The 26,824-nt window shown below is 41.7% G+C and overlaps 1 protein-coding gene across 3 annotated transcripts in view; it reads left to right on the top strand.

Annotated features, from left to right (window-relative positions):
* The window catches only part of raver2 (ribonucleoprotein, PTB-binding 2), a 271,860-nt gene that overhangs the window by 71,722 nt on the left and 173,314 nt on the right, over positions 1-26,824 (top strand). The gene's annotated exons all lie outside the window — the stretch shown is intronic.

The raw sequence follows: 26,824 nt of genomic DNA, 5'->3' as shown, positions 1-26,824 counted from the left end.
GACCGCTCTACTCTGAGTCACTCTAAGCTTTCAGGCTTCGGCTTTACTTTAGACAACTCAATTATGCAGCAGCTCTCTGATGGTTGGCATGCTAAAGCCTTTTTTGTCCTGGATTAGTTGACATGACAAGGCAAGGTAGAGCAATGTACAGTATCTCTGGGATGTTTTTCCTGTCCTTAATTGTCATATTAGTCATTTTAAAGGGCTGTTTATGGAAACATGCTGGGGTTTATATATATATATATATGTGTGTGTGTGTGTGTGTGTGTGTGTGTGTGTGTGTGTGTGTATGTGTGTGAAAAAGAAAGTACACCCTCTTCCAGTTACATGGTTTTACCAATCAAGACACAAAAAAAAATAATCTGATCCTTACCAGGTCCTAAAATTATTCAACTCTAACCTCAGATGTAAACCAACACACAACTGATTCCACCATGTCATTATTTATTTAACAAAAATTAAGTAAAAATGCAGAATCCATGTGTGAAAAAGTAAGTATGCCCCATGATTCAATAGCTTGTAGAACCACCTTTTGTTGCGATTAACTTGAAGCAATCATTTTCTGTACGATTTTATCAGTCTCTCACATCGTTGTGGAGGAATTTTGGCCCACTCTTCTTTAGAACATTGCTTCAGTTCATTCATGTTTGAGGGCATTTGTTTATGCGCAGCTCTCTTAAGGTCCTGCCACAGCATTTCAGTTGGGTTGAGTTCTGGACTTTGACTTGGCCATTCCAACACCTTGGTTCTTTTCTTTTTCAGCCATTCTGCTGTAGATTTGCTGGTGTGCTTGGGATCATTGTCCTGTTGCATGACCCAATTGTGGCCAAGCTTTAGCTGTTGGACAGATGGCCTCACGTTTGACTCTAGAATACTTTGGTATATAGAATTGTTCATGGTTGACTCAATGACTGCAAGGTGCCCAGGCTCTGTGGCTGCAAAACAAGCCCAAATCATCACCTCTCCAATACCGTGCTTGATGGTTGGTCTGAGGTGTTTGTGCTGAGATGCTGTGTTTGGTTTTTGCCAAACATGGTGCTGTGCATTATCGCCAGACTTTTCCACTTTGGTCTCATCTGTCCAAAGGACATTGTTCCAGAAGGCCTGTGGCTTGTTCAGATGCATCTTTGCAAACCTAAGCCATGCTTCCATGTTCCTTTTAGATAGAAGAGGCTTTCTTCTGGCAACCCTTCCAAACAAGGCACATGTGCGCAGTCTTTTCCTAATTGTACTGTCATGAACTTTAACATTTAACATGCTAACTGTGGCCTGTAGAGTCCTAGATGTAGTTCATGTTTTTTTTGCAATTTCTCTGAGCATTACACAGTCTGACCTTGTTGTAAATTTGCTGGGACGTCCATTCCTGGGAAGATTGGCGTCTGTCTAGAATGTTTTCCACTTCTGAATAATCTTTCTCACAGTCGAATGATGGATTTAAAATTGTTTGGAAATGGCCTTATAACCCTTCCCAGACTGATGTGCAGCAACAATTGCTTCTCTAAGATCATTGCTGATGTCTTTCCTCTTTGGCATTGTGTTAGCGCACACCTGAGTGCTCCAGACCAGCAAACTGCCAAAACTTCTGCTTTTTAAGAGGTGGCCACACTTGCTGATGATCAATTAATCAAATTCATTTGATCAGCAATGCCAGGCTGCTAATTGCCTTCATAATTTCTATGGAAGCAGTAAGGGTGTACTTAATTTTTCACATATTGCTACTGCATTTTTGGCTTAGTTTGTGTTAAATAAATAATGACAGGGTGAATGTCATGTGTTATTGGTCATCTGAGGTTGTATTTGCCTAATTTTAAGACCTGGTAAGGACCACATGATTTTTTATTATGTCCTGACACTTAAAACCTAGACTTGAAAGAGGGTGTACTTTATTTTTCACATGACTGTATATATATATAGACAGACAGACAGACACACACACACAGATCAGCCATAGCATTAATATCATTGAGAGGTGAAGTGAATAACACTGATTATCTCATTACAATGGCACCTGTCAAGGGGTGGGATATATTAGGCAGCAAGAGAATAGTCAGTTTTTAAAGTTGATGTGTTGGAAGCAGGAAAAATGGGCAAGCGTAATGATCTGAGTGACTTTAACAAGGGCCAAATAGTGATAGCAAGATGACTGGGTCTGAGCATCTCCAAAATGGCACATCTTGTGGGGTGTTCTGGGTATACAGTGGTTAGTACCTACCAAAAGTGGTCCAAGGAAGGACAACCAGTGAACCGGCGAGAGGGTCATGGGTGTCGAAGGCTCACTGATTCGCATGGGGAACGAAGGCTAGCCCATATGGTCCAATCGCACAGAAGAGCTACTGTAGGACAAACTGCTGAAAAAGCGAATGCTGGCTAAAACAGAAAGGTGTCAGTATAAACTTTTTCAGCAGTTTGTGCTACAGGAGCTCTTCTGTGGAACATATGCCCATGCGAATCAATGAAACTTTGACACCCATGACCCTGTTGCCAGTTCACTGGTTGTCCTTCCTTGAACCACTTTTGGTAGGTACTAACCACTGCATACTAGGAACACTCCACAAGATGTGCCATTTTGGAGATGCTCAGACCCAGTCATCTAAGCATTACAATTTGGCCCTTGTCAAAGTCACTCAGATCCTTACACTCGCCCATTTTTCCTGCTTCCAACACATCAACTTCAAGAACTGACTGTTCTCTTGCTGCCTAATATATCCCACCCCTTGACAGGTGCCATTGTAATGAGATAATCAGTGTTATTCACGTCACCTGTCAGTGGTTTTAGCGCTATGGCTTATCAGTTTATTTATATATATATATATATATATATATATATATATATATATATACATACACAGTGGTGCTTGAAAGTTTGTGAACCCTTTAGAGTTTTCTCTACTTCTGCATAAATATGACCTAAAATAACATCAGATTTTCACACAAGTCCTCAAAGTAGATAAAGAGAACCCAGTTAAACAAATGAGACAAAAATATTATACTTGGTCATTTATTTATTTATTGAGGAAAATGATCCAGTATTACATATCTGTGAGTGGCAAAAGTATGTGAACCTTTGTTTTCAGTATCTGGTGTGACCCCCTTGTGCAGCAATAACTGCAACTAAACGTTTCCGGTAACTGTTGATCAGTCCTGCACACCGGCTTGGAGGAATTTTAGCCCATTCCTCCGTACAGAACAGCTTCAACTCTGGGGTGTTGGTGGGTTTCCTCACATGAACTGCTTGCTTCAGGTCCTTCCACAACATTTCCATTGGATTAAGGTCAGGACTTTGACTTGGCCATTCCAAAACATTAACTTTAATCTTCTTTAACCATTCTTTGGTAGAACGACTTGTGTGCTAAGGGTCGTTGTCTTGCTGCATGACCCACTTTCTCTTGAGATTCAGTTCATGGACAGATGTCCTGACATTTTCCTTTAGAATTCGCTGGTATAATTCAGAATTCATTGTTCCATCAATGATGGCAAGCCGTGCTGGCCCAGATACAGCAAAACAGGCCCAAACCATGATCCTACCACAACCATGTTTCATAGATGGGATAAGGTTATTATGCTGGAATGCAGTGTTTTCCTTTCTCCAAACATAACGCTTCTCATTTAAACCAAAAAGTTCTATTTTGGCCTCATCCGTCCACAAAACATTTTTCCAATAGCCTTCTGGCTTGTCCATGTGATCTTTAGCAAACTGCAGACGAGCAGCAATGTTCTTTTTGGAGAGCAATGGCTTTCTCCTTGCAACCCTGCCATACACACCATTGTTGTTCAGTGTTCTCCTGATGGTGGACTCATGAACATTAACATTAACCAATGTGAGAGAGGCCTTCAGTTGCTTAGAAGTTACCCTGGGGTCCTTTGTGACCTTGCTGACTATTCCACGCCTTGCTCTTGGAGTGATCTTTGTTGGTCGACCACTCCTGGGGAGGGTAACAATGGTCTTGAATTTCCTCCATTTGTACACAATCTTTCTGTCTGTGGATTGGTGGAGTCCGAACTCTTTAGAGATGGTTTTGTAACCTTTTCCAGCCTGATGAGCATCAACAACGCTTTTTCTGAGGTCCTCAGAAATCTCCTTTGTTCGTGCCATGATACACTTCCACAAACGTGTTGTGAAGATCAGACTTTGATAGATCCCTGTTCTTTAAATAAAACAGGGTGCCCACTCACACCTGATTGTCATCCCATTGATTGAAAACACCTGACTCTAATTTCACCTTCAAATTAACTGCTCATCCTCGAGGTTCACATACTTTTGCCACTCACAGATATGTAATATTGGATCATTTTCCTCAATAAATAAATGACCAAGTATAATATTTTTGTTTCATTTGTTTAAATGGGTTCTCTTTATCTACTTTGAGGACTTGTGTGAAAATCTGATGATGTTTTAGGTCATATTTATGCAGAAATAAGAAAATTCTAAAGGGTTCACAAACTTTCAAGCACCACTGTGTGCGTGTGTGTGTGTATGTGCCATCTGAGTTGACATGAAAAGATTCACTGTTGGCTCAAGTCAACCCTTGTTGTTGTGAATATAAATCAGTGTCCTGAAATGGAATGAGTTCTCTGATTTGCTCTTCAGTCTCGCAAATCAGTGCAGCAGAAGAGAAACAGAAGTTGGAAAAGCATTCAGCGATTTTCTGAAAAACAAGTGCTGCATTTTATTGTCTCCTGTCAAAACCAAACCAAAACCGTTGCCAGAGAAGTAATGTTTCAGAGGCTGAGTTCTAAGCACCTCTATAGCCTACATACATGTTACAGACATTGGCACAAGCCCTACAATTAAAGGATATATCATGAAGGTCAAAATCAGTTTGCATTAAAGATATGGAATGTGTGTGAGATGACCATGGGTCTATACAGAGATCGGCAACGTCACTTCACAGAATGCTCAGGACAAACAGGTCTGTGATGAGAGGCTTGTAGAAAGCACTTCTTTGACATCAGAGTATGAGAAGTGGGAAGCTGTGGTGGTTGTTAGACAGATTATTACACGGCTCATTTGAATACTAGATTCTGATTGGCCAGTTATAGCATATTACTATGGACTGCATCATTAGCAGAAGCAATAAAATAATTTTTAAATCATTATTTTGTGTCAAATTAGTAGCTGTGTAATCAGCTGGATAATGTACTCCGAGCTGATCATTATTGTGAAATGCTCCCCTTCAGGGTGATTCAAGAGCCTTCCACTTTGCCTTGGAGTCCTGCATTACCCTGTCAGGGTTTATTTCGCAATAATGACCGGCTCGTTGTACATTATCCCTTACTAAATGTCTTGTTAATATTCATTAGTGCTGTCTGTGTCTCCGTGTCGGCCCTGCGATGGGTTAGTGACCCGTCCGGGGTGTGCCCTGCCTCTCACCTGACGTCAGCTGGGATTGGCTCCAGCTTCCCTGCGACCCACAATGGAAAAGCGGTATAGAAAATGAAATCAAATGAAATCTTCAGTACTTTGGTGGTTCTCAAGGTCTTAATCACTGACTGATGTTAGCAAAATCCAAATCTGTTCACCTCACAGTCAAATCATATTGAACGAAACAGTCTTAAAGTAAAAATGGATCATCACGGTAAGGTTGGGGCATTTAATGTGAAACAGTAGTGATGTTACATTACTGATGTGAGCATCAGGAGTAAAGATTCGTATCTGAGTAATTACGTTTATCATTCTGCTCATATTTTTCTCAGGTTCTTCCCCCCCCCCCATTTCCTGTCCAGTGTGTGGGTGTGTGAATTGTTCTTTCAAGCCACTCTGTCTCTCTAGCTGTCTAGTTCTTTTCAGCGTCTGAGGTGTTTGCTCGAACGTGTCAGCATTGTTCCGAAGTAAAGAAAGAGAGAGAGGTCGCCTCCACACGGAAGATTCCAGACATTAGGGCTGTCTCAAACGACACTGTAGCATGGTGAATATGGATGCGTAGGCCCACGCGCAGTAATTATTAGCCAGTAATTTGCATAATTGCGAGTAGTTCTTAGTTTCTGTTCATCATACTGTTTCAGGCTGACATGATGCTTGTGGTTGGTTCTTTTTTTTTTGCTTATCTGTATTTCTTTCTTATATTTTGAAGAGGATGCAAAACACACTGATGTTAATATAATAATTTATATATATATATATATATATATATGGCGGCATGGTGGTGTAGTGGTTAGTGCTGTCGCCTCACAGCAAGAAGGTCCGGGTTTGAGCCCCGTGGCCGGCGAGGGCCTTTCTGTGCGGAGTTTGCATGTTGTCCGCGTGGGTTTCCTCCGGGTGCTCCGGTTTCCCCCAAAGACATGCAGGTTAGGTTTGAATGAATGAAGTTATTTTATTTCGAACATGTATAAAAAAATGTATGTAACTATTTGTACATACAAAAGAAAGAAAACGAGAAATTAAAAAAATAAAATAACAAAGAGCTAAGACATTACAAAACACTGCACATTGTTCGAAAAAGGTTAACTGGTGACTCTAAATTGAGCATAGGTGTGAGTGTGAATGGTTGCCTGTGTCTATGTGTCGGCCCTGTGATGACCTGGCGACTCGTCCAGGGTGTACCCCGCCTTTCGCCCGTAGTCAGCTGGGATAGACTCCAGCTTGCCTGCGACCCTGTAGAACAGGATAAAGCGGCTTGAGATAATGAGATGAGATTTCTTATATATATATATATATATATATATATATATATATATATATATATAGTGTTATGCAAAAGTTTGGGCACCCCTGGTCAAAATCACTGTTACTGTGAACCAGGGCTTTGAACCAGAATTTTTTTCCTATTGGTTCGTTCCGAACAGAAACGGAATTTTAACGTTTCCGGTTTTGGGTTCCACCATTAAATAGATGTTCCCGAACCGGTTAGAACAAAAAAATTTCGTTCCCGGAACGGTTAATTACGTTCCCTGTCAGCTGTTTAACAAATGGCTATAAAATTATGTCTCTGTCTCATCCAGCTTAAGCCAAATGTAGGCTAATTCTATTACAACCTTCATTAAATAAGACAAGAAATAATTCAAAACAATTATTATTTCAAATGTTGGCGATTTGGATTCTCAGTACATCTTCCCATCTACGCAAACAGAAAAAGTGCCAAAAATGAAAAGATAATTCGTTTAGTGTGTTACCAAAGGCTAGTCAGGCCCTATAGAGGGCTACCGCATGACGTCACCGCGCCGCGAGATTTTGTTAGGCGCCATATTGGAAGACCAAGTACACATCTATGCAAGTACATACATACATAAAACAAACTACACCTGAAATGTAGCCAGGGCCGGTTCTGCCCTAATCTGGACCCGGGTGCAACATCGCGCAAACCCCCCCCCCCCAAAAAAAAAAAAAACAGTCTAAATCAGGACAACCATCACATAACTATAACTATAAACATTTTAGATCAACTATTTTAACTAAATGGGCTATAATAAATAAGCCTGCAGGCAGCCACGGCGGGCTGCCTCAGAAAAGTAACCATTCAATGACACAACCGAAAGCCTGCAGCCACGGCGGGCTGCCTCAGAAAAGTAACCATTCAATGACAACTGAAAGCCTGCAGCCACGGCGGGCTGCCTCAGAAAAGTAACCATTTGTCCTACCTTAAAACTCGTTTTGCATTTTCTGCCTCCTTTTTTGTATTTTCGACCCTCTGTTTATTTTCTTTCCTTTTCTGAAAACCCGATTTGTGTCCAGACATTTTGTTCTGCTACCAACGAACTAACTCGTCAGGTCTCGTCTCTCGAGCCCGCGATGATTCCCGTGGGAAGGGCAACAATTGATAAATTTTTACAAACAGCCAATAGGGAGGTTGCAACGTTCAGGCTCTTCTTTGCTCAGACACTCAGTAATGCACTTACTCACTTATTATCACATGGAGACATGATAGTAGTCCACCTTCCCGCTCTCTCCATTCAGTCAGCGAACGTCACACAGGAAGTGAACCCCAGCGGGTCATAGAAACTTGCGCAGGAGAAGAATGACTTATTTGTAGGCTACAGAAACTTTGAGGAACGAAATAAAAACCGGTATTAACCGGTTACCATTATTTTTAATAAGCGTTTCTTTCCGGAACATAAAAAATAATAAAGTTTCTGGTTTCGTTTCTGTTCCATGTGAAATAGAAAAAGTTCCCGGTTTTCGTTTTCGTTCCTTGAACCGGTTCAAAGCCCTGCTGTGAACAGTTAAGCAAGTTGAAGATGAAATGAACTCCAGAAGGCATAAAGTTAAAGATGAAACACACTTTAACAGTTTAAGCAATATCGGCATATTATTTTGGTTTTGTACAATTTTAGAGTGAAAAAAGGAAAAGAGTAACTTGCAAAAGTATGGGAACCCTAGGAGATTTGAGCACTCGGATCACTTTGACCAAGGTCTCAGACCTTAATTAGTTTGTTAGAGTTATGGCTTGTTCACACTCATCGTTAGGAAAGGCCAGGTGATGCAAATTTCGAAGTTTTATAAATACCCAGGCTCCTCTAACCTAGTCCCCAAAATCAGCAGCCATGAGTTCTTCTAAGCAGCTTCCTACCACTCTGAAAATGAAAATGGTTGAGGCCCGCAAAGCAGGAGAAGGTTATAAGAAGATATAAGAAGTTATAAGAAGAAAACATTTTCAGGTTGCCATTTCCTCAGTTCGAAATGTAATTAAGAAACGGCAGTTAACAGGAACAGTGGAGGTCGAGATAAGGTCCGGAAGACCAGAAAAATTTCAGAGAGAGCTGCTCGTAGGATTGCTAGAACGGCAAATCAGAACCCCCGCCTGACTGCAAAAGTCCTTCAGGAAGATTTAGCAGACTCTGGAGTTGTGGTACATTGTTCTACTGTTCAGTGACACCTGAACAAATATGGCCTCCATGGAAGAGTCATCAGAAGAAAACCTCTCCTGCGTCCTCACCACAAAATTCAGCATCGGGAGTTTGCAAAAGAACATCTAAACAAGCCTGATGCATTTTGGAAACAACTCCTGTGGACCGATGAGGTTAAAATGGAAAGAAAGAAAGAAAGAAAGAAAGAAAGAAAGAAAGCACAACTTTATTCATCACACACTTGTGAAATTTCCTCTCTGCATTTAACCCATCTGAAGCAGTGAACACACACATGCACACACACGTGAGCAATGAGCGCACACACATTCCCAGAGCAGTGGGCAGCCATGCTAACAGCGCCCGGGGAGCTAGGTACCTCGCTCAAGGGCACCTCAGCCCAAGGCCGTCCCATATTAACCTAACCGCATGTCTTTAAACTGTGGGGAAAACCGGAGCACCCAGAGGAAACCCACGCAAACACGAGGAGAACATGCAAACTCCACACAGAAAGGCCCTCACCGGGTTCTGGGTTCGAACCCAGAACCTTCTTGCTGTGAGGTGACCGTGCTAACCACTACACCACTGTGCCGCCCGGAACTCTTTGGCAGCAACAAGCAAAGGTATGTTTGGAGAAAAAAGGGAACAGAATTTCATGAAAAGAACACCTCTCCAACCGTTAAGCATGGGGGTGGATCAATCATGCGTTGGGGTTGTGTTGTAGCCAATGGCACGGGGAACATTTCACAGGTAGAGGGAAGAATAGATTCGATGAAATTCCAGCAAATTCTGGAAGCAAACATAACCCCATGTGTAAAAAAAGCTGAAGCTGAAAAGAGGACGGCTTCTACAAATGGATAATGATCCTAAACGCACCTCAAAATCCACAATAGACTACCTCAAGAGGCGCAAGCTGAAGGTTTTACCATGGCCCTCACAGTCCCCTGATCTGAACATCATTGAAAATCTGTAGATAGACCTCAAAAGAGCAGTGCATGCAAGACGGCCCAGGAATCTCTCAGAACTGGAAGACTTTTGCAAGGAAGAATGGATGAAAATTCCTCAAACAAGAATTGAAAGACTCTTGGCTGGCTACAAAAAGCATTTACAAGCTGTTATTCTTACCAGAGGGGGTTCTACTAGGTACTAACCATGCAGGGTGCCCAAACTTTTGCTTCAGGCCCTTTTCCTTTTTTTGTCATTTTGAAAATGTAAAAGATGAAAATAAAATTTTTTTTTGTTTAAAATATAAAGGGAATGAGTCATCTTTAACTTTATGCCTTTTGGAGATCATTTCATCTTCAACTTGCTTAACTGGTCACAGTAACAGCACTTTTGACCAGGGGTGCCCAAACTTTTGCATACCACTGTATATACATATATCCTGTGCAGGGTTGCGGGCAAGTTGGAGCCTATCCCAGCTTACTATGGGTGAGAGGCGGGGTACACCCTGGACAAGTCGCCAGGTTATCGCAGGGCTGACACATAGAGACAAACAACTATTCACAGTCAATTTAGAGCCACCAATTAACCTAACCCGCATGTCTTTGGACTGTGGGGGAAACCGGAGCACCCGGAGGAAACCCACGCGGACATGGGGAGAACATGCAAACTCCACACAGAAAGGCCATTGGGCTTGAACCCAGAACCTTCTTGCTGTGAGGCAACAGTACTAACCACTACACCACCATATATATATATATATATATATATATATATATATATATATATATATATATATACACACACACACACAGTGCTCAGCGTAAATGAGTACACCCCTCTTTGAAAAGTAACATTTTAAACAATATCTCAATGAACACAAACAGTTTCCAAAATGTTGAAAAGACAAAGTTTAATATAACATCTGTTTAACTTATAACGTGAAAGTAAGGTTAATAATATAAACTTAGATTACACATTTTTCAGTTTTACTCAAATTAGGGTGGTGCAAAAATGAGTACACCCCACAACAAAAACTACTACATCTAGTACTTTGTATGGCCTCCATGATTTTTAATGACAGCACCAAGTCTTCTAGGCATGGAATGAACAAGTTGGCGACATTTTGCAACATCAATCTTTTTCTGTTCTTCAACAATGACCTCTTTTAGTGACTGGATGCTGGATGGAGAGTGATGCTCAACTTGTCTCTTCAGAATTCCCTATAGGTGTTCAATTGGGTTCAGATCAGGAGACATACTTGGCCACTGAATCACTTTCACCCTGTTCTTCAGAAATCCAACAGTGGCCTTAGATGTGTGTTTAGGATCATTGTCATGTTGGAAAAGTGCACGACGACCAAGGGCACAGAGTGATGGTAGCATCTTCTCTTTCAGTATAGAGCAATACATCTGTGAATTCATGATGCCATCAATGAAATGCAGCTCCCCGACACCAGCAGCACTCATGCAGCCCCACATAAGGACACTGCCACCACCATGTTTCACTGTAGGCACCATGCATTTTTCTTTGTATTCCTCACCTTTGCGACGTCATACAGTTTTGAAGCCATCAGTTCCAAAAACATTTACAGTGGGGCAAAAAAGTATTTAGTCAGTCACCAATTGTGCAAGTTCTCCCACTTAAAAAGATGAGAGAGGCCTGTAATTTTCATCATAGGTATACCTCAACTATGAGAGACAAAATGAGAAAAAAAAATCCAGAAAATCACATTGTCTGATTTTTAAAGAATTTATTTGCAAATTATGGTGGAAAATAAGTATTTGGTCAATAACAAAAGTTCATCTCAATACTTTGTTATATACCCTTTGTTGGCAATGACAGAGGTCAAACGTTTTCTGTAAGTCTTCACAAGGTTTTCACACACTGTTGCTGGTATTTTGGCCCATTCCTCCATGCAGATCTCCTCTAGAGCAGTGATGTTTTGGGGCTGTCGGTGGGCAACACGGACTTTCAACTCCCTCCAAAGATTTTCTATGGGGTTGAGATCTGGAGACTGGCTAGGCCACTCCAGGACCTTGAAATGCTTCTTACGAAGCCACTCCTTCGTTGCCCGGGCGGTGTGTTTGGGATCATTGTCATGCTGAAAGACCCAGCCACGTTTCATCTTCAATGCCCTTGCTGATGGAAGGAGGTTTTCACTCAAAATCTCACGATACATGGCCCCATTCATTCTTTCCTTTACATGGATCAGTCGTCCTGGTCCCTTTGCAGAAAAACAGCCCCAAAGCATGATGTTTCCACCCCCATGCTTCACAGTAGGTATGGTGTTCTTTGGACACAACTCAGCATTCTTTCTCCTCCAAACACGACAAGTTGAGTTTTTACCAAAAAGTTCTATTTTGGTTTCATCTGACCATATGACATTCTCCCAATCCTCTTCTGGATCATCCAAATGCTCTCTAGCAAACTTCAGACGGGCCTGGACATGTACTGGCTTAAGCAGGGGGACACGTCTGGCACTTCAGGATTTGAGTCCCTGGCGGCGTAGTGTGTTACTGATGGTAGCCTTTGTTACTTTGGTCCCAGCTCTCTGCAGGTCATTCACTAGGTCCCCCCATGTGGTTCTGGGATTTTTGCTCACCGTTCTTGTGATCATTTTGACCCCACGGGGTGAGATCTTGCGTGGAGCCCCAGATCGAGGGAGATCATCAGTGGTCTTGTATGTCTTCCATTTTCTAATAATTGCTCCCACAGTTGATTTCTTCACACCAAGCTGCTTACCTATTGCAGATTCAGTCTTCCCAGCCTGGTGCAGGTCTACAATTTTGTTTCTGATGTCCTTTGACAGCTCTTTGGTCTTGGCCATAGTGGAGTTTGGAGTGTGACTGTTTGAGGTTATGGACAGGTGTCTTTTATACTGATAACGAGTTCAAGCAGGTGCCATTAATACAGGTAACGAGTGGAGGACAGAGGAGCCTCTTAAAGAAGTTGTTACAGGTCTGTGAGAGCCAGAAATCTTGCTCATTTGTAGGTGACCAAATACTTATTTCACCGAGGAATTTACCAATTAATTCATTAAAAATCCTACAATGTGATTTCCTGGATTCTTTCCCCCCATTCTGTCGCTCATAGTTGAAGTGTACCTATGATGAAAATTACAGGCCTCTCTCATCTTTTTAAGTGGGAGAACTTGCACAATTGGTGGTCACTAAATACTTTTTTGCCCCACTGTATCTTGGTCTAATCACTCCAGAGTATAGAGTCCCAGTAGTCTTCATCTTTGTCAGCATGGGCCCTGGCAAACTCTAGGCGGGCTTTTTTGTGCCTGGGCTTTAGGAGAGGCTTCTTTCGTGGACGGCATTCATGCATGCCATTCCTCTGCAGTGTACGCTGTATTGTGTCACAGGAAATAGTCACCCCAGTTTGGCTTTCTACTTCTTTAGATAGTGCAGTGATCTTGCATGCCGATTTTCTTCAACCCTTCTCATCAGAAGACGCTCCTGTCGAGGTGTTAACTTCCATGGACAATCTGGATGGACGTCTCTGTGAGATGGTTGCAGTTCCATCTTTCTTAAATTTTTGTACCACTTTTGCTACAGTATTCTGACTGATAAATAAAGCTTTGCTGATCTTCTTGTAGCCTTCACCTTTGTGGTGGAAAGAAATTATTTTCTTTGGGGAATTCTGAAGAGACAAGTTGAGCATCACTCTCCATCCAGCATCCAGTCACTAAAAGAGGTCATTGTTGAAGAATGGAAAAAGATTGATGTTGCAAAATGTCGCCAACTTGTTCATTCCATGCCTAGAAGACTTGGTGCTGTCATTAAAAATCATGGAGGCCATACAAAGTACTAGATGTAGTAGTTTTTGTTGTGGGGTGTATTCATTTTTGCACCATCCTAATTTAAGTAAAACTGAAAAATGTGTAATCTAAGTTTATATTATTAACCTTACTTTCACGTTATAAGTTAAACAGATGTTATATTAAACTTTGTCTTTTCAGCATTTTGGAAATTGTTTGTGTTCATTGAGATATTGTTTAAAATGTTACTTTTCAAAGGGGGTGCACTCATTTACGCTGAGCACTGTGTGTGTGTGTGTGTGTGTGTATATATATATATATATACACACACACATACATATATATATATATATATGGCGGCACGGTGGTGTAGTGGTTAGCGCTGTCGCCTCACAGCAAGAAGGTCCTGGGTTCGAGCCCCGGGGCCGGCGAGGGCCTTTCTGTGTGGAGTTTGCATGTTCTCCCCGTGTCCGCGTGGGTTTGCTCCGGTTTCCCCCACAGTCCAAAGACATGCAGGTTAGGTTAACTGGTGACTCTAAATTGACCGTAGGTGTGAATGTGAGTGTGAATGGTTGTCTGTGTCTATGTGTCAGCCCTGTGATGACCTGGCGACTTGTCCAGGGTGTACCCCGCCTTTCGCCCGTAGTCAGCTGGGATAGGCTCCAGCTTGCCTGCGACCCTGTAGAAGGATAAAGCGGCTAGAGATAATGAGATGAGATGAGATGAAAAAAGAGACGTTCTTACCATCAAACACTTTCATTCAATAATTTGTGGCTTTTTTGTATTTTTTGGGCTTTTGTTTTCGAGTAGAGTTTTTATTTCATCCTCGGTTGGTTCAGCAGCACGCGCCGCTGTTTCGTTTTTCTCTACTCACGGTATATGAGCCGATATCCTAGTACAACCACGATTCCAAAAAAGTTGGGACAAAGTACAAATTGTAAATAAAAACGGAATGCAATAATTTACAAATCTCAAAAACTGATATTGTATTCACAATAGAACATAGACAACATATCAAATGTCAAAAGTGAGACATTTTGAAATTTCATGCCAAATATTGGCTCATTTGAAATTTCATGACAGCAACACATCTCAAAAAAGTTGGGACAGGGGCAATAAGAGGCTGGAAAAGTTAAAGGTTCAAAAAAGGAACAGCTGGAGGACCAAATTGCAACTCATTAGGTCAATTGGCAATAGGTCATTAACATGACTGGGTATAAAAAGAGCATCTTGGAGCGGCAGCGGCTCTCAGAAGTAAAGATGGGAAGAGGATCACCAATCCCCCTAATTCTGCGCCGACAAATAGTGGAGCAATATCAGAAAGGAGTTCGACAATGTAAAATTGCAAAGAGTTTGAACATATCATCATCTACAGTGCATAATATCAAAAGATTCAGAGAATCTGGAAGAATCTCTGTGCGTAAGGGTCATGGCCGGAAAACCATACCGGGTGCCCGTGATCTTCGGACCCTTAGACGGCACTGCATCACATACAGGCATGCTTCTGTATTGGAAATCACAAAATGGGCTCAGGAATATTTCCAGAGAACATTATCTGTGAACACAATTCACCGTGCCATCAGCCGTTGCCAGCTAAAACTCCATAGTTCAAAGAAGAAGCCGTATCTAAACATGATCCAGAAGTGCAGACATCTTCTCTGGGCCAAGGCTCATTTAAAATGGACTGTGGCAAAGTGGAAAACTGTTCTGTGGTCAGACGAATCAAAATGTGAAGTTCTTTATGGAAATCAGGGACACCGTGTCATTCGGACTAAAGAGGAGAAGGACGACCCAAGTTGTTATCAGCGCTCAGTTCAGAAGCCTGCATCTCTGATGGTATGGGGTTGCATTAGTGCGTGTGGCATGGGCAGCTTACACATCTGGAAAGACACCATCAGTGCTGAAAGGTATATCCAGGTTCTAGAGCAACATATGCTCCCATCCAGACGACGTCTCTTTCAGGGAAGACCTTGCATTTTCCAACATGACAATGCCAAACCACATACTGCATCAATTACAGGATCATGGCTGCGTAGAAGAAGGGTCCGGGTACTGAACTGGCCAGCCTGCAGTCCAGATCTTTCACCCATAGAAAACATTTGGCGCATCATAAAACGGAAGATACGACAAAAAAGACCTAAGACAGTTGAGCAACTAGAATCCTACATTAGACAAGAACGGGTTAACATTCCTATCCCTAAACTTGAGCGACTTGTCTCCTCAGTCCCCAGACGTTTACAGACTGTTGTAAAGAGAAAAGGGGATGTCTCACAGTGGTAAACATGGCCTTGTCCCAACTTTTTTAAGATGTGTTGTTGTCATGAAATTTAAAATCACCTAATTTTTCTCTTTAAATGATACATTTTCTCAGTTTAAACATTTGATATGTCATCTATGTTCTATTCTGAATAAAATATGGAATTTTGAAACTTCCACATCATTGCATTCCGTTTTTATTTACAATTTGTACTTTGTCCCAACTTTTTTGGAATCGGGGTTGTAGTAGAGTAGCCAGTCAGAGTGCATGATTGCTCATATCCAGTGAATGTGGATAGAAAAAAAAATTATATATACAATACAGTACTGTGCAAAAGTCTTAGGCACATATAAAAAAAATGCTGTTGACCAAGAATGGCTTAAAAATAGTGAAATGAAATGTTTCAACATTTAAAAAATACGATAAACAGTCAGAAGTAAGCCTTAATAAATGAAACAAAGTCAGTATTTGGTGTGAGATGACCCTTTTCTTAAAAAAAAAAAATAGTAGTCTGAGGTCCAGTGAGTGCAGTTTTATGCGGAAATGAGCTGTAGGTTTTACTGAGCATCTTACAGAACCAGCCACAGTTCTTCTGGACACTTTGACTCTCACACTCGCTTCTTCATTTTGCACTAAAACCCAGCAGCCTTCATTACATTTTCTTTTTTAATCTGAAAAGTGCTCTCCTATGTCATATGCTGTTCAGATACAAACACTTTTTTTTTCCCTGTAACATTTAATTTTGTGCTGGAAAACGAATGTTTGGACTTGAAAATGTTTTTGTACTGACTCAAAAATGTAGAAGCCATCAAATAGAAATCTATAACAAAGTTTGTATGAAAAACCAAAGTGCCTAAGTCTTTTCCACAATACTATTTATTCATGTATTTACTTACACATTTTACAATAATCGACTGCATGTGTGTGTATTAGATCGTGAAGAACCCATCATCTCTAGATAGAACAGATTTTCCTTATACATCAGACTCTGAATGAAACTTCTGATTATACAGCTGATATTTTTCCAGTTTCACTGAGTAACGCTAACGACTTCTCTAACCTTTAGTGTGAAAGAAGAATAGAAAGGAGATTTCCAATTCATCAATATTAATCGCCTAGCAAGCAAGATGGCAGAAACAAGTACATCAGCTTTTAAATATTTATTTCTCATCGGGGCACATGTACGTAATCCAACTGCAGGAAACACTGTCGCTCCCTGAGTGTGTGTTGTGTAAGTGTAAGGATCCTGACACACCGAGCTGACTGTGGGCTGTAGGTTTTGCAGTGTGTGCTTCACTGTTGGCACTCGGTAACCCTTGTTTGATGCCCGTTTGAGCTGACTGAGCATCTTAAATCAGCACCAGAGAGCAGAAGGAGAATGAGTTGTTTGATTTGCTGTTCAGTCAGAAGACATCAGCAAATCAGTGCAGGAGACGAGAAACAGAAACAGGCGAAGTGAGCGATGATTCTCTCAGAAGAGCACACAGATCTCATTTTGCTTATCTGTTCAACATCTCTCAATGTTTGCTTAGTTGCTGTATCTAGCTGCTGTTGTGCAGTGAAATAGCTGAGCAGAGCATGTAAACAGATTCACAGTAACACAAAAAGGTGAGGTTTTCAGCAGGGCTTTGAACCAGAATTTTTTTCCTATTGGTTCGTTCCGAACAGAAACGGAATTTTAACGTTTCCGGTTTTGGGTTCCACCATTAAATAGACGTTCCCGAACCGGTTAGAACAAAAAAATTTCGTTCCCGGAACGGTTAATTACGTTCCCTGTCAGCGGTTTAACAAATGGCTATAAAATTATGTCTCTGTCTCATCCAGCTTAAGCCAAATGTAGGCTAATTCTATTACAACCTTCATTAAATAAGACAAGAAATAATTCAAATCAATTATTATTTCAAATGTTGGCGATTTGGATTCTCAGTATGTCTTCCCATCTACACAAACAGAAGAAGTGCCAAAAATGAAAGATAATTCGTTTAGTGTGTTACCAAAGGCTAGTCAGGCCCTATAGAGGGCTACCGCATGACGTCACCGCGCCGCGAGATTTTGTTAGGTGCCATATTGGAAGACCAAGTACACATCTATGCAAGTACATACATACATAAAACAAACTACACCTGAAATATAGCCAGGGCCGGTTCTGCCCTAATCTGGACCCGGGTGCAACATCGTGCTACACCCCCCCCCCACAAAAAAAAAAAAACAGTCTAAATCAGGACAACCATCACATAACTATAACTATAAACATTTTATATCAACTATTTTAACTAAATGGGCTATAATAAATAAGCCTGCAGGCAGCCATGGCGGGCTGCCTCAGAAAAGTAACCATTCAATGACACAACTGAAAGCCTGCAGCCACGGCGGGCTGCCTTAAAAAGTAACCATTTGTCCTACCTTAAAACTCGTTTTGCATTTTCTGCCTCCTTTTTTGTATTTTCGACCCTCTGTTTATTTTCTTTCCTTTTCTGAAAACCCGATTTGTGTCCAGACATTTTGTTCTGCTACCAACGAACTAACTCGTCAGGTCTCGTCTCTCGAGTCCGCGATGATTCCCGTGGGAAGGGCAACAACTGATACATTTTTACAAACAGCCAATAGGGAGGTTGCAACGTTCAGGCTCTTCTTTGCTCAGACACTCAGTAATGCACTAACTCACTTATTATCACATGGAGACATGATAGTAGTCCACCTTCCCGCTCTCTCCATTCAGTCAGCGAACGTCACACAGGAAGTGAACCCCAGCGGGTCATAGAAACTTGCGCAGGAGAAGAATGACTTTATTTGTAGGCTACAGAAACTTTGAGGAACGAAATAAAAACCGGTATTAACCGGTTACCATTATTTTTAATTAGTGTTTCTGTTCCGGAACATAAAAAATAATAAAGTTTCTGGTTTCGTTTCTGTTCCGTGTGAAATAGAAAAAGTTCCCGGTTTTCGTTTTCGTTCCTTGAACCGGTTCAAAGCCCTGGTTTTCAGGCTGTATCTCAATTCAGCAATACTCAGGCCATGGGCAGCACGGTGGTGTAGTGGTTAGCACTGTCGCCTCACAGCAAGAAGGTTCTGGGTTCGAGCCCAGCGGCCGGCGAGGGCCTTTCTGTGTGGAGTTTGCATGTTCTCCCCGTGTCTGCGTGGGTTTCCTCCGGGTGCTCCGGTTTCCCCCACAGTCCAAAGACATGCGGTTAGGTTAATATGGGACGGCCTTGGGCTGAGGTGCCCTTGAGCGAGGCACCTACCGTAACTCCCAACTGCTCCCCGGGCGCTGTTAGCATGGCTGCCTACTGCTCTGGGTATGTGTGTGTGCTCACTGCTCATGTGTGTGTGCATGTGTGTGTTCACTGCTTCAGATGGGTTAAATGCAGAGAGGAAATTTCACAAGTGTGTAATGAATAAAGTTGTGCTTTCTTTCTTTTTTTCTTTCAATGTTGAGATCGAGTCTCTACCCAGAATAGTGCGGAAAACAAAAGCAGAGGGTTTGCAGGCTGAAATACCATGCTGATCATGACATCCGAGGAGAATGACCAGACTGGTCTGACCTGACTGGAAGTCTATGGTAACTCAGATAATCACTCTGTGCAACCATAGTGCGCAGAAAAGTATCTCAGAACGCACAACACATCAAACCTTGATGTGGATGAGCTCCAACAATCAGGTTGACTCGCTCAGGTTCCACGCCCGTCCGCCAAGAACAATAATCTGAGGCTATCATGGGTAGAGACTCAACCAAACTGGATCATTGAAACCTGATTATTTTTTTTCTAATTTTCATCTGTCCAGTTTCTGTAGGCCTGTGCCCATGATCGCCTCAGACTAAGCTGTTGGCTGACAGGAATTGAACATAATGTGGTCTCCTACTGTTGGAGCCCATCCACCTCCAGGTTTTATGTATTGTGCATTCTGACATGCTTTTTTGCTCACAGCTGTTGTAAAGAGTGAATATATGAGTTACTATAGACTTCCTGTCAGCTCAAAACAATCTGGCCATTTTCCTCTGAGCTCTGTTATCAACAAAGCGTTTCTACCCACTGAATGCTCCCCCCCCAAAAAAAAAAAAAATCCCAGGAGATCAGTAGCTTCTGAAATACTCAAACCAACCCATCCAGTATCGACATCCATGCCATGGTTTAAGTCACAGAGATCACGCCTTTTCTACATTCTGATGTTTGATGTGAACAGTATCTGAAGCTCTTGATGTGTAACTGTATGATTTTGTGCATTGTGCTGCTGCTGCATGATTGACTGAACAGGGGTGGGATTCCCAAAAGCATCGTAGCACAAAGATCATCGTTAAATGGTAGCGCAAGCATCACAATGAACACTCTCTCTCCTAGTTAAGATGCTCTTAGCATTAAGAGGCTTTTGGGAGACCGACCCCACATACGTAATTGCATGAATGCACAGGCGTACTTGTGTTCCTACCAAAGTGGATGGTGAGTGTAGTCCTGTTTTTCTTTTGTGTGTGTCTCATCCAGGAGTAAAATTGTACACTTTTAAGTTCTGGTTACCCTCAGAACTGAAAAGGAGAAAATCGGATTTAAAAATTTCATTCCAACTGCGGTGCAGGAGCAGACATTTTGACAGCCAGTATCTGATTACAAACTGAATTGATGAGGCTTATGTCTTTTTCTCTATGGCACGTAACTATACAACAACTTGATCAAAGCATGACATTCACAGTGTGAGGAAATCACATTTAGCTACAGTGGTGCTTGAAAGTTTGTGAACCCTTTAGAATTCTCTATATTTCTGCATAAACATGACCTAAAACAACATCAGATTTTCACACGAGTCCTAAAAGTAGATAAAGAGAACCCAGTTAAACAAATGAGACAAAAATATTATACTTGGCCATTTATTTATTGAGGAAAATGATCCAATATTACATATCTGTGAGTGGCAAAAGTATGTGAACCTCTAGGATTAGCAGTTAATTTGAAGGTGAAATTAGAGTCAGGTGTTTTCAATCAATGGGATGACAATCAGGTGTGAGTGGGCGCCCTGTTTTATTTAAAGAACAGGGATCTATCAAAGTCTGATCTTCACAACACATGTTTGTGGAAGTGTATCATGGCACGAACAAAGGAGATTTCTGAGGACCTCAGAAAAAGCGCTGTTGATGCTCATCAGGCAGGAAAAGGTTACAAAACCATCTCTAAAGAGTTTGGACTCCACCAATCCACAGCCAGACAGATTGTGTACAAATGGAGGAAATTCAAGACCATTGTTACCCTCCCCAGGAGTGGTCGACCAACAAAGATCACTCCAAGAGCAAGGCGTGGAATAGTCGGTGAGGACACAAAGGACCCCAGGGTAACTTCTAAGCAACTGAAGGCCTCTCTCACATTGGCTAATGTTAATGTTCATGAGTCCACCATCAGGAGAATACTGAACAATAATGGTGTGTATGGCAGGGTTGCAAGGAGAAAGCCACTGCTCTCCAAAAAGAACATTGCTGCTCGTCTGCAGTTTGCTAAAGATCATGTGGACAAGCCAGAAGGCTATTGGAAAAATGTTTTGTGGACGGATGAGACCAAAATAGAACTTTTTGGTTTAAATGAGAAGCGTTATGTTTGGAGAAAGGAAAACACTGCATTCCAGCATAAGAACCTTATGCCATCTGTGAAACATGGTGGTGGTAGTATCATGGTTTGGGCCTGTTTTGCTGCATCTGGGCCAGGACGGCTTGCCATCATTGATGGAACAATGAATTCTGAATTATACCAGTGAACTCTAAAGGAAAATGTCAGGACATCTGTCCATGAACTGAATCTCAAGAGAAGGTGGGTCATGCAGCAAGACAACGACCCTAAGCACACAAGTCGTTCTACCAAAGAATGGTTAAAGAAGAATAAAATTAATGTTTTGGAATGGCCAAGTAAAAGTCCTGACCTTAATCCAATGGAAATGTTGTGGAAGGACCTGAAGCGAGCAGTTCATGTGAGGAAACCCACCAACATCCCAGAGTTGAAGCTGTTCTGTACGGAGGAATGGGCTAAAATTCCTCCAAGCCGGTGTGCAGGACTGATCAACAGTTACCGGAAACGTTTAGTTGCAGTTATTGCTGCACAAGGGGGTCACACCAGATACTGAAAGCAAAGGTTCACATACTTTTGCCACTCACAGATATGTAATATTGGATCATTTTCCTCAATAAATAAATGACCAAGTATAATATTTTTGTCTCATTTGTTTAACTGGGTTCTCGTTATCTACTTTTAGGACTTGTGTGAAAATCTGATGGGAAAAAATAAATATATATAGTGTGTGTGTGTGTGTGTATAAATGTGTGTGTGTGTGTTTGATATATATTACACACAATACATTGTACTGTTGAGACTTTATTTTCAACTGACACCAATCACAATCATTCACAAATGCACTTAATTTATAATGTATTTGAGATGTAAAGGAAAAAAAAGCACATTGCTAGTAAAACAGATAAGTTTACTTAAAGCAGCCGCACTTACATCCCTAATGTTTCTCATAACTTGGCAAGAAAAGCTTCGTTGTCTGTTCCTTTGGCATTCTATGTGGTGGTGACAAGCTCGTCAGTCAGCCCTGGTTGCTGTGAGTGTTTTAATATCAGCTCAGAGTGTCAGGGTCCTGTCTTTTAATCTTTTGCCTGATTTCCTCATGCAGCCTGAGAAACATTTATCTTTGTCCTTTAGTACTGTTCAACAAATCCCCCCCCCCCCCCCCCACACACACACAAAGAGCTTTTTCTTGCCACATCTGTTTCCTCCCTTCTTGATAACGCTGCCTACTGTAGGTGGCAATCAAGGCCCTGACGAGGAACACTCATATACACAGGACTAAATCCAAGCCTTAATCCAAGCTTATCATGAATAATATGTAAATGTTAATATTTATCCTTTAAATTTTCATTCTGATTTTGAATAATTCATATCTCTCTCAGAAAATAAAGTACATTATTGTACATTTACGGGTACAGTGGCTTGGCACTGAGGCAGGACTCTTTAAGGTACTTATTTGTACCCTTTATATACTGATTGGGAATATATATGTACCTTTTTGGCCCTAAAAGGTACACACAGTTACCTTGAGGTCCAATAATGAGCTCTAGGGGGTACATTAGTGTAGATTGTACCTTGGGGGACAGAAATGGACTCCTACTGTACCCCTGTTTCTGACAGTGTACGGCATTTGGTTCATTTAAAAAAATTATATTCTCAAACTTGTACCTTTTTGTGCTCTGATTAATTTGGGGATTTCAGGAGAAGTGAGACTGCATGACTCTTTGGGTATGAGTTCTGTAACTGCATGTAGTTTCTCAGGTTGCGCTTCAGAGCCGTTATAATACGAATCCAGTGGAGTTTTTATCTAACCAGTGGTATCTGTTGGTGTGTTGATGTGTGTGTGAGAGCAGATAGGTAAATTCAAGCTAGTGATTTGTACAGGGGATGAAGATGCATGTTAAATAAAATTAAATGAGGAACAACTTTCTGTAGATGTTTGTTTAACATTTGATGGAAGGAGTCGCTGGTGTCGGCACTTTGTAACAGTAACGCTTTGTATTCAGATACAGGAGAGTTTTCAGGACGATGGTTTCTGCTTTCTTGGCTACATGACAGGCTGCATATTTTTGCCTTATATACTTGAGGAAAAAGAGAGGCTGGTATGGGAGTGACTGAGAACGTCTCACTGGCGTTCCATTACATTAAATGCAACTATAAATGGTTAAAAAGTATGATGTGTCATTCACTAATACATAAAATGTCATAGGTGACAAATCGCTGTAGTATAAGAGGAATAAAACATCACAGGAAATGCTGTTACTGGAAAATAACCAACTTCAGGGTTAAATCCACTTTGCATCATGCCACGTTACACCCCCACCCCCTCCCCCGTCACTGATTATTTTCCTATAACTGCACACTTTGTGGTGTTTTATTGCTTAATGATACCACTAGTGGTTAGCGTGTCCGCCTCTCATCGGGAGATCGCGAGTTCTACTCGTGGTCAGGTCATACCAAAGACCATCATAAAAATGGTACCTACTGCCGTCTGGCAAGGCACATATATGCAATACATATGCAAGTGGGGAGTCAAACTCTCACGGTTACCAGAGGACCAGCCCCCCACTGTAACCCGAGCTGTATTGGCGAGAGGCCGAGGGCTATGGAAACGGAGATCGGCACCGCCCAATGTGCCTGATTACATGGTGCGGGAAGGACTTTAGACTTTAGGTTCCTTAATTATGATGCAAAACAGTGCTATTTAAAATGTATATAATATCTGGGCTCTGTATGTGTTTTGTATATTGTTATAAGTTCACATGTCTGTTATACCAAGGAGGGAAAAGAACATTAGAGCTCTTTCAGATCACCATGTCTTAATCAAGCACATGGCCTTTTCATATAAAGATCAGAAGTGCAAAGAGCACTCCTTCCCACAATCCCCCTCTCTTGGGCACCTACTCGTAATTTAAATGTCAGCAAGCAATAGAGTACATTATTCGAGACTAAAAAGCACAAAGAGCCCGAGGGAGAGTGTGTGTGTGTGACCGTAGTATTGATTTGTATGTTTTAAGGTCACTAGGACGTGCCTGGTGCAGACCTTTAGTAGCATGTGAGGCTCAGCAGGACGAAGCCCAGTGTAACACAGCTGTAGAAAAAAGAAGCAGCAGTGTGTTTGTGTTGGTGCACCAAATGGCAATTCCATGCAAATGCCAGCACTGCCATGGACAAATCATGGAAGTCATCATTACAAGAAAAAAAAAAACCTACTTCAATTTGTCAAACTGTCCATCTATTTAACTGCTTTTTATTTTTAAGGCCATTGTATCATGTATCGAGAAAATACTATCTAATATTCAAGAAGTTTATTGTCATATACACAGTGATAAGACGTACCTACTGTACCTTCTTGCCAAAAATAATAAAAATCGGTGGAGAATTGAGAGCGAGAACAAGCGATTTTCATAAAATGTGGATGATGGATGACGGACCATGATAGCACAAGTTCATCAGCCTCTCAGCCAGATGAGCTAATAACCAACAACAGGAAAACAAAGTCACAAAGGTTACTGTTGCCTTCCAGAAGTGGATTATTTTCCAGTACTAATACATCCTAAAGTGTTTTCTTCTTCTTCATCTCATCTCATTATCTCTAGCCGCTTTATCCTTCTACAGGGTCGCAGGCAAGCTGGAGCCTATCCCAGCTGACTACGGGCGAAAGGCGGGGTACACCCTGGACAAGTCGCCAGGTCATCACAGGGCTGACACATAGACACAGACAACCATTCACACTCACATTCACACCTACGGTCGATTTAGAGTCACCAGTTAACCTAACCTGCATGTCTTTGGACTGTGGGGGAAACCGGAGCACCCGGAGGAAACCCACGCGGACACGGGGAGAACATGCAAACTCCACACAGAAAGGCCCTCGCCGGCCCCGGGGCTCGAACCCAGGACCTTCTTGCTGTGAGGCGACAGCGCTAACCACTACACCACCGTGCCGCCCCTGTTTTCTTCTTCTTATAAATTTAAATTTATTAGTAAACAACACGTCACACTTTTTAACCATTCATAGTTGCAATACATTTAATGTTGTAGAACATCCATGATAGACATGTTAATTCCTGTTATGTTGTCGATACAGGCACTTTCTCACTAGTGTGGTTTTTTTTTTCCCCCACTTCTTCTTTGAGCTGCTCCCATTAGGGGTCACCACAGCGGATCATCATGATCTGCAGATTAGATTTAGCATAGGTTTTAGACCGGATGCCTTTTGTGATGCAACCCTCCCCAATCTATCCAGGCTTGGGACTGGCAGTAAGTACACACTGGCTTGTGCAACCCCAATGTCTGGGTATTTTTAAATAAGATGCATGTCTTTGACCTGTGGGAGGAAACTGAAGCACGGAGAAAACCCATGCAGACACGGGGAGAACATGAAAACTCCACACAAAAAGGCCGTGAGGTTCAAACCCAGAACCTTCTTGCTGTGAGGCGACAGTGCTAACCACTGCACTTCTGGTCATGGTTGAAGATAAAAAGCAGTTTTTTTATGTTAGCAAGAAAGCAGAAATCTCTGTCCTGAAAACGTTTCAGTGTCTGGAAACTCCTTCAATAAATGTGAAATGAAGAGTTCCGACAGAAAGTCGTTACTGTAGAAATGGTAACGTATTAGAAGCACATTAATAGGAACCTAGGATTTGAAATGGCCAGGGAAGCCATGGCCTAATGTTTAAAGGCGTCACGCAGTGGCGATAAAAGTCGCATTATTCTGCACCAGAATGCTTTCGAGATTCGAAATAAATTGACCGTCGATTTTTCAAAAGCTTCCCGCGGTTGTAATCGGTCCTTATTTGGTCATGCCCATCACTTGAAATTTCCCGCGTTCGCAGCGCCCCCTCTCGGTCAATGGAACAGCTGCGTGACGTCATACCAGTAACCACTCGGTGCAGTTGCAATGACGGACACACCAGAAAATAGGAGCGATGCTAAGGAAATTAGCTTTGATTTTACCGATACAGAAGAAGAAAATGGCCCACAAGTAGAGATTTTGACAGCTGAATGTCCTGGTGGTATCCAGCCTTACAGATTTGAACCTGAGCGCTCATCTTCAGAAGAAAATGAGGACAGTTCTGACGACGACGAGAATGAAGAAGACGGGCGACTTGAAGACTTGTTTTGGTTGGTTTCTCTGACTAAATCACTACTTGTGTGTATTTTTAAAGACCATTTTCACTTGAATTAGAATGCTGTGTGATTAATCTATGATTATGTGTAATACTGATAGCTGTAGGGGGTGAAAGTATAGCTAGAAAGATTGAATTCTAGCAACTTGACAGCTTGCGAAATGCAGTGGGCCTTCTGATACAGTAGACCCCTTGATATTCCAGTTTTCATCATTTTCCTTTTATTGCGGTTGATTTTAACTTGATATTCAGTATGTTATAGGCTGGGAGTATTGAGCTTTGTATTGTATTGTTTAGTAAACGTACAATCGTCAGTAATAAGTGATAATTATTAGTTAAAGGCAGCTCTGTGGCATAAATCTTTCAATTAATCTTCTGTCATCCATTTGCTAAAATTATGTGCCACGTA

Source organism: Neoarius graeffei, chromosome 4 (assembly GCF_027579695.1).
Source record: "Neoarius graeffei isolate fNeoGra1 chromosome 4, fNeoGra1.pri, whole genome shotgun sequence".
In the NCBI taxonomy this organism is placed as follows: Eukaryota; Metazoa; Chordata; class Actinopteri; order Siluriformes; family Ariidae; genus Neoarius; species Neoarius graeffei.
The sequence above is the reverse complement of the archived record's forward strand: the minus strand, read 5'-3'. Positions and strand labels throughout refer to the sequence as shown.